The following is a 9854-nucleotide window of genomic DNA, read 5'->3' as shown; positions in this document are numbered from 1 at the left end:
TGCTGGGAGATGCTGTTTCACCCCAAAAAAAAATCATACCACCCATTATCTCGCTGCAGATCATACAGCGACTACAGTGCTGATTAGAGGCAGAATAAACATTTACATTAAGTGACTCACCAGTATTTCTCAGATTCTAGTTCTTTTCTTCTCCCTCTGGTCCAGATCTCTATGATGGATTTCTACCGGCCATGACACATTTCTGCAGTTTTCCGCTCAGATGTCTTCAGCTTCTCACTTTTAAAACATTTCTGCATCTATAAACTAAGTTAAAATTCTCAACAACTCTAAATATAATAAAGCGCCATACACTGTACCTCTAACTATAATAGCACAATACACTGTGTCCCTTATTATAATAGCGCCATACACTGTCACACACACACACACACACACACACACACACACACACACACACACACACACACCATGACCCTGTATATAGTGCCCCCATAGCCCCCTGTAGATAGTGACCCCCATAGAGCCTCTGTAGATAGTGCCCTACATAGAAGGCCCTGTAGATAGTGTCCCACATACAGCCCTCTGTAGATAGTGCCCACATATGGACTCCAAAACTGCAAGGCAATACTGCTAACCACTGAGCCACCGTGCTGCCCTACATATAGCTTCCCCTATAGCTAGTGCTCCACGTATAGCCTACTTTGTAGATAGTCTCACATATAGCTCCCCCTGTATATAGTCCACCCCAGTAGACAATGCCCTACATATAGCCACCCTGTAGCTAGTGTCCCACAGGTAACCCACCCCTTATATAGTGTCCAACATATAGCCCACCCCTATAAAAAAAAGTACCCTAAAATATAGCCCATCCCTGTATAGTGTCTAACATATAGCTCTCCCTGTATATAGTACCCCACATATAGACCCCCTGTAGATAGTGCCACACATCCCCACATATAGACCCCCCTGTATATGGTGGCCCACATATAGACCCTGCTGTATATAGTGGCTTATATCCCAACATGTAGACCCCCTGTAGATAGTGGCCGACATCCCCACATATAGACCCCCCTGTATATAGTGGCCCACATATAGACCACTCCTGTATATAGTGGCCCACATATAGACCCCCTTGTATATAGTGGCCCACATCCCCACATATAGACCCCCCTGTATATAGTGGCCCACATCCCCACATATAGACCCCCCTGTGGATAGTGCCCCACATCCCCACATATAGACCCCACCTGTATATAGTGGCCCACATATAGACGACCCCCCCACCTGTAGATAGAGCACCCACTATAGATAATGCCACTTACAGTTTTATTAGGAAAAAACTTTTTCATACTCACATGAACCCGTTCCTGCGCAGACCGATGGCAATGCAGACCTGCTCTCTTCTGAGCAGGTCTGCTGTAGCTGAACGACACGTTGTTCAATGACCCTGATTGGCGGGACAGAATGACATGCCCCGTCAATGAGCACCTTTCAAGCACAGAAGCGGCACAATGACGTCATCGTCGAAAGGCGCTGATTGGCGGGGAAAGTAATTTTGCCCCACCAATCAGCGTCATTGTAAGGTGCTGAATGGTCGGGCCCAGCCATTCAGCGCTAATGCATGTACTTGGCTGTTACTAGCACCGGGGCCCCCACCAGGGCTAGCGACGCCTACGGGCATGAGTTTACTGCCTGGAATGAACGATTAAAATCAATTTTAATTAATATTCATTAAAATGGGCTCTTAAAGCCAAATATAACAGGCTCAATTATGAGGTCAGCAGCGGAGACATGGCCTATAAGGCAATAGATAGTATCAACCCCTAGACCCGTCTCTCCTATTATTTTATATTCGCTGAACCAAATTAATTGATTGATAGTTGCGCTATACCACGCTACACCATGCGCTGCACCGCGCTAATCCGGCTCCTCAGGCCAAATAGAGCAAGCTTAGTTAAATGGTCAGCAATAGAGATAGAGGCTCTGGTGAAAAGTAGCATTCACCTTGTTTTATGCTTGCTGACACACACTCACTCAATCTTAAATTGTGCTATACCGCGCTAATCCTTCGCGTTTCTGCACCACTAATGTCTGTGGGGCGTCATCAGGGATTATTGGTATGTCAAATTGTTGGTCCACATTATCATTGCCGGGTCGCACAGTTGTGTGCTTTAAAGAACCTCCCGGCCCGTGCACGACTAAGATATAATGGTTGCACACGAGCCGGAGAGGTGCCGGTCTTTTAAACAGCTGCAGCCCTCCTCCTGCAGTGACATGCCCACGGCCCACTGCCATTCCAGATACGGCACGTCACTAATGACCTGTCAGGACTTCGGCACGCCTCCCTCCCTCAATCAGATATAATCCAGACGCCCAGCGTCCCTAGTAACATCGGAGATATACGAAGCGGCTATAATACTCAAATGGGGATACAGTACTGATACATTCGAGGCAATCCATATAAAGAACATCACTGTGCTTAAAGCCTACCACTATATATAGTATTGTTAACATCTTAGACAGAGTACTATGTACACACCATCTACGGTGTTCCCGACGTGTTGCCGTCCAGTAGTCATGGCAACCAACACAGACACATAAATACTACAAAGGATGTGCCCGTTGACTAGGGGAATGTTAACTAAAAAGGACATGAAGTTACTGTGGTAGGTACGGTCAATTAGGTATGCACTCTCTTAGTGTTATATATAATAATATTAATCAGTCAATAACATACATAGCCCCCCATTAACAAATAGATGCAGAGGCATCTGTCCTTCCGATTTTAGGACAGCCTATAGAAATATTTACAAGAATAATATATATATCACCTAAGATTCATGAATTTAAGAACTAGTGGTTCCTCCATTGACACATAGGATAAAAAATATTATTAACAGATTAGTCAACCTATCCGATATTGCTTGTGTATTCCATTAATATTGGACCCTCAAATTGTCAAAGAAAACACGCATAAGAAATCTGTTCATTGAGGCCCATGCGAGTAGTGGTACGCAGCCGAAAGATCCACTGCGCCTCTTTTTGAAGGATAATTTTATTGATATCCCCACCTCTAATTGTAAATGAGAGGGCATGTCCCCCAGCCTACACTTGTTGGAGGCTCGGCGGCACGGGCTCCGTAGTAGTGGCGCTACCGCTGTAGCAGCCATAACGGCTGCTAGCGGCGCCACCGGGCATATGGGGAGGGCATGTCGGCTGGTGGCACGGACCCCCTCAAGCCACGGGCCCCGTAGCAGCCACTACGGCTGCTACCGTGGTAGTTACGCAACTGAGTTTAATCCAGTTCTGTATACTGTGTGCATATAGATTTATTTTAATGTCATCCATCTTGTAAATATCACTATTTGGCATTTTACCTGTTTTTGGCTTTTCATGTTCTAGATATATCATGTCCACATATAGAAAATTCATCTTGACAGCAAGCAATTATTTCAGAGGAACAGATGTATTTTATAGTTATTAATACCACATGATAATAATCTGCTATATTAACCACTTGCCGCCACAGCATTTTTTCATTTTTTTCATTTGCGTTTTTTCCTTCCCGCCTTCCAAAAACCATAACTTTTTTATTTTTCAAACAACATAGCCATATGAGGGCATGTCTTCTTTGGGACATAGCAAAAATAAATATTTTAGGGGTGGGCTAAAAATAAAAAAAAAATGTGATTCCTCCCATGTTTTTTTGGTTTTGTTTTTACAACTTTAATTGCGCGGTAAAAAGGACATATTAAAGAGGCTCTGTCACCAGATTTTGCAACCCCTATCTGCTATTGCAGCAGATAGGCGCTGCAATGTAGATTACAGTAACGTTTTTATTTTTAAAAAACGAGCATTTTTGGCCAAGTTATGACCATTTTCGTATTTATGCAAATGAGGCTTGCAAAAGTACAACTGGGCGTGTTGAAAAGTAAAAGTACAACTGGGCGTGTATTATGTGCGTACATCGGGGCGTGTTTACTACTTTTAATAGCTGGGCGTTCTGAAGAGAAGTATCATCCACTTCTCTTCACAACGCCCAGCTTCTGGCAGTGCAGATCTGTGACGTCACTCACAGGTCCTGCATCGTGTCGACACCAGAGGCTACAGATGATTCTGCAGCAGCATCGGCGTTTGCAGGTAAGTCGATGTAGCTACTTACCTGCAAACGCTGATGCTGCTGCAGAATCAACTGTAGCCTCTGGTGCCGACACGATACAGGACCTGTGAGTGACGTCACAGATCTGCACTGCCAGAAGCTGGGCGTTCTGAAGAGAAGTGGATGATACTTCTCATCAGAATGCCCAGCTAGTAAAAGTAGTAAACACGCCCCGATGTACACACATAATACACGCCCAGTTGTACTTTTACTTTTCAACACGCCCAGTTGTACTTTTGCAAGCCTCATTTGCATAAATACGAAAATGGTCATAACTTGGCCAAAAATGCTCGTTTTTTAAAAATAAAAACGTTACTGTAATCTACATTGCAGCGCCTATCTGCTGCAATAGCAGATAGGGGTTGCAAAATCTGGTAACAGAGCCTCTTTAACTTTATTCTGCAGAGCAAGCTGTAGGTTTTATTGGTACCATATGAGGGTGCATACTTTTTTATCACTTTTTATTGCATTTTTTTGAAAGCTGAGGTAGCCAAAAAACATCAATTTGCGTGTTTTGTTTCTGGCTTTTTTTTTTATGGCATTCACTCTATGGGTTAAATAATGTTATATTGTAATTGTTCTGGCTTTTACGGACGCAGCGATAACAATTATGTTTATTTTTCTTTTTTCTACATTAATTTAGGAGAAAAAAAAATTGAAACTTTTTTTTTTTTTTTTGACATTACAAAAAACAATATTTAATTACTTTTTAGAATTAATTTGTTTTCCGATAGGACTTGAACAAGCTATCATCAGCTCGTTGGTACATATGTATTGCCATACATAGTACTTATGTCTTCCAGCATTTTGTATTCTTTGCCAGCTCCTATTAAGCCCTGCCAGACTTTATAGGAGCACCAAGATGGCAGACTGGGGGCGCTCTAGGCTGCCATGACAAACATCGGCATCTCACAATCGTGTCACGGGGGCGATGAGATGACGGAGGGGCCTCTCATTCTAGCAACTTAGATGCTGTGGTCACTATTGACATACAATGGTTGCATACAGTCGACACCTGCTGGGTATGGAGCGGGCTCAGCCTGTACAGTTATGTCAAATGTCGGGAAGGGGTTAAAGTCACAATAAAATGATAAATAATGTCTGTTCTCTTCTCTTCCTATCTAATAGTAACATATTTTTTTATTTTGCATGTCACCATCAATAAAACTTTCTTTCTCATCTATTGTATTATTATTTAAGTATAGGTTATAACATTCGCTGGACATATTTTATTTCATTTTTATAACTGAAGGTAAAGCAGGCAAATTTGTTTCATCCCGTGGGAGGATTTTTTTTTCTCTAAGTCAAGCAATCTGATCATAGTAGTGTTAACATTTTTATTTGCTCTGAGAATTAATGCAGCCCTTACGTTATAAAGGTACCATTTGATTGGTCTTTTAATGCTATACTTTTAAGGTTGCTCAACCTTAGGGGCATATTGCCTGGGAGTCAGCACTAGGTGGAAATTCACTTATTGACTTCTGTTAGTCCTCATACTGTTGCTGTATATGTTTCATAGTCAAAGGTTTTTGTAGAGAGTGGGTCAAAGAGCAATAAGAAAATGAAAAGGTGATGCCATCCCAAAAATGTATCACCCCAATAATCGTGACATTATCTTTGGTTAACACCTTCAGATTGGAGATCTGCCATGCTCACATTAGCAATGCTATATTCACACGAAATAAGGGGGGATTCACACGAGCGTGATTTTCGTGCGTGCAGGCCGCGTTTTTTTCGCGCGCAACGCACAGCCCTATAGAAGTCAATGGGGCAGTTCAAACAGTGCGTGATTTTTGCGCAGCGTTTGTTCGCTGCGTACAAAACGTGACAGGTTCAATATCTCCGCGTATTTCGCGCATCACGCACCCATTAAAGTCAATGGGTGCGTGAAAACCACGCAGGTCGCACGGAAGCACTTCCGTGCGAACCGACTGAAACAGCGCACCAGCTGTCAAAAGGATGAATGTAAACAGAAAAGCACCACGTGCTTTTCTGTTTCCAAACATCCAAACGGAGTGTCTTTGAGATGAGCGAACCCGGACAACCGAACCGAACTTCACCGGGTTCGGCCGAACTCGTTTTGGCCGAACCCGGCAAAAAAATTTCCGGTACGCGACGTCAGGAGATAGTCACTGTCCAGGGTGCTGAAAGAGTTAAACTGTAAAAAAAACTGTAAAAAAACTGTAAAAAAAAAACGAAGTTCTGACTTACCGATAACTCCCGGCTTCTTCCTCCAGTCTGACCTCCCGGGATGACAATTCAGTCCAAGTGACAGCTCCAGCCAATCACAGGCCAAGCACAGGCTGCAGCGGTCACATGGACTGCCGCGTCATCCAGGGAGGTGGGGCCTGATGTCAAGAGAGGCGCGTCACCAAGGACGCGTCACCAAGGCAACGGCCGGGTGGGAAGTTCTCGGTAAGTACGAACTTTTTCTTTTTTTTTAACAGGTTTCTCGATATTGTGTTCGGCATTCACTGTTGAGGGTGCTGAAAGAGTTACTGCCGATCAGTTAGCTCTTTCAGCACCTTGGACAGTGACGGGCGTCGACTAGCCTCCTCTCTATGATGGCGGCTGCGCGAAAATCACGCAGCCGCGCATCATACACGGATGACACACGCAGCTGTCAAGTGGTTTTTGCGCGCGCAAAACGCCGCGTTGTTTGCGCGCGCAAAAACGCAACGTTCGTCTGAATCTGCCCTAAGGGTGTTAAATGGAATGTGTCGCTAGAATTTTTTTACATTTTTTTTTTTAGTTAAACAATAATTATTTGAGTGATTACACATTGTTTTAATTTTTTTAATTTTTTCATAAGTCAGGAAATATTATAAATTAGATTCTAATTTATAACATTTCCATGTACTGGTCACTAGAGGGAGCAGTTCCCAAAAATGCACCATGGTCAATGTGGTAAAGCAACCTCATTGCTTTATGCTGCAAATTTGGGGTAAACACACTCGCTCTAGTGTCCTCACACAATCCCCCCTCCCTTATTCTGGCTAGTGCCAGGAGAAGGAGGGGGTTGAATCTTCAAACCTCCTACACTGTGTGCCGCCATTTTCTGAGCGAATGCACAGTGTAGGAGGATTAAATACAGTGCTAAGCAGACAGTATAACACTAACAATTATGAACATAATACACACATCACATACACAAACATAAATTACCTGCTCCTGTCGCCGCTGCCGCCTCCGCTCCTATTCCTTGCGCCTTCGCTTCCTTGAACATATGGACGGAAGCCGCAGTCATAAGTCGTCATCTGACTGTCCGGCAGCAGCTTCCGGTCCACATGAAAATGGCGCCGGATTTCGCTCTGCTAACGAGCTCCGTTTTAGTCTGTGTGGGAGCGGCGCATGCGCCGTTCCCACACAGACGGCGTATGCTGCAGTGAATGGAACGGCACCCGTTTTCATTCTCTATGGGGATGTACGTGCCGTATTCCATCCCTGCATGTGTCATTAATCGACACATACAGAGATGAAAAAAAAATGGCAGCCCCCATAGAGAAGTAAAAGTAAGAAAAAAAATAAGTAGAACACAAACACACAAATAAATAACATTTATTTTAATGTCACACTAAAAGCAATATTATAAAAATAAAAAAAAAATTAAATGACACCTTCCCTTTAAAAACAGGTCAGCTGGCAGGTTTTCGTAGCTGTTTTGAATCAGTGTCTCCAAATTTCATCCATTTCCCTGCCGTCTGGCCGTTTTCAACAGCTGTTTGTCATCCATTTGCCATCTCTTTTTCACGGCCGTTAAAAAAAACTGATGAATTTCATTCGTCAGTGTTTTTGTGTTGCAAATCCCTGAAAACACCACAGTGCCCATGTAGATAATGCCACAATGGCCCTGTGGTTAGTGCCCCAAATAGATAGTGCCACAGTGCCCACTGTAGAGAGTGCCAACATAGATAGTGTCAGTCCCCACGTAGATTGTGCCACAGTGCCCATGTTGATAGGGCCACACACAGTGCCCATGAAAAGAGTGCCACAGTGTCCCTTGTAGGTAGTGCAACAGTGCCCCTGTAGATAGCGCCACACAGCTGTAGATACCGACATCCCCCTGTAGATAGTGATACACACGCATAGCGCCACTCACCTGTCCCTATTTCTGCGCCATTCTCTTCTCCAGTGATGCAGACCTCATCTCTTCTGACGTCATTGTGCTACCTGCATTACAAAAAAGCGCTGTTGGTTCCCTTGCTCCACCAGCTCTGTCCTAAGGATGCAGATACAATAGTCCACTCGTGACCGATCAGTTTTTAACGTCTTTCAAATGGATTGATTTCTCAAAGACGGCCGTTAAAAACTGATTCCATGAGTTATATGGGTGAAGTCGAGCGGAGAAAACAAACAAAAATAGAACACGTTTTATTTTTTAATGGCCAGTATGTGCTGGCAGTTAAAAAATCGCCCATGTGAATACACCCATAGAGCTTTATTGTTCTCAATACGGCCGCAAAACTGCTTTAAAACTGTGTGTGTGTGATTCCAGCCTAAGGCCTCATTCACACGGCAGGGTTTCCCGGCCGGGTGCCGGCCGTTCATAAATCGGCCGGCACCCGGCTGCATTAGGAATGATAGACCCCTAATGGGGCTATTCACACGACCGATTTTTTGACGGCCGGGAAATCCGGCCATCAAAAAATAGGACATGCTCTATCTTTGCCCGGGCACCCGGCCGCCCGGCTCCCATAGAAGTCTATGGGGCCGGGTATTACACGGCCATCACCGGAATGTGTTCCGAGTGATGGCCGGGTTTCCCGGCGCTTGCGCTCTATCTCCTCCTCCTCACAGCGCAGAGTGCATGTGAGGAGGAGGAGTTGATGCCATTCTGACGAATGGCATCGCTGTACACTGTGTTGCAGGGCCGGGGTGTACAGCAGGTGGAGGGAGCGCTGCGCTGGCTCCCTTCCCCTGCTTGTTAAAAGCACCCTGGCTCGGCGACACCTTCGATGGCGCCGCTAGTAGCAGCAGCTGCTGCTGCGGCTGCTACTACTGCAGCGACGCCACTATAGCAGAGCAGGGAGGTATCTCCCCGCTCTGCTATGTGCTAGCCGCACTTAAGCTCCTTAAAGGAGCGGAATCCCCGTGTGTTCGGGGATTCCGCTCCTGGACAGAGCGCTTGATGTCTCTGTCCATATCTGGGCAGTGACATCAGGGGAAACTCCTGAAGCGGAATCCCCGAACACATGGGGATTCCCGTTCAGGAGCTGCCGCTGATGTCACTGTCCGGATCTGCCCGGCCCGGCACGGATGCATAACTTTATGCAAACCGGCCGGGCAGAATGGCCGATTTTACCGGCCGGCACTCGGGCTCGGGAACGACCCGGTCGTGTGAATCCCGCCTAAGAGTTTTTCTAAATCTGATAGGATAGATAGGAAAATTTATTTCTCATCTGAGGAGAATTCTAATATTGTTTGCTGTCCAGATGCTTGTCTGAGGTATTCACAAACAGGGCCGGCCTTAGGCTACAGGGTTCCCTGTGCGGAATTGCCCTTTGGTGCCCCCACTCCATTTATCATTGTTATGTATTGTGGGCATTTGGTGCTTTTGTTTGTACTGCTTTTATATGTGCATTTGCAGCCTAATACGTGCATAAAATGCTTGGTTTAAGCGTCCTATTGACATCAATGATATAGCGTGCCGTTAGTGCATACGATGCGTTTTGTTTAAAAATGTGTCGCGCAAAAAAAGAAGTGTCAGGTCAATTCTTTGGCCAAAAACGCACCT

The sequence above is a fragment of the Rhinoderma darwinii genome, chromosome 8, assembly GCF_050947455.1.
Source record: "Rhinoderma darwinii isolate aRhiDar2 chromosome 8, aRhiDar2.hap1, whole genome shotgun sequence".
Classification (NCBI taxonomy): Eukaryota; Metazoa; Chordata; class Amphibia; order Anura; family Rhinodermatidae; genus Rhinoderma; species Rhinoderma darwinii.
This window is presented reverse-complemented; position numbering follows the sequence as displayed.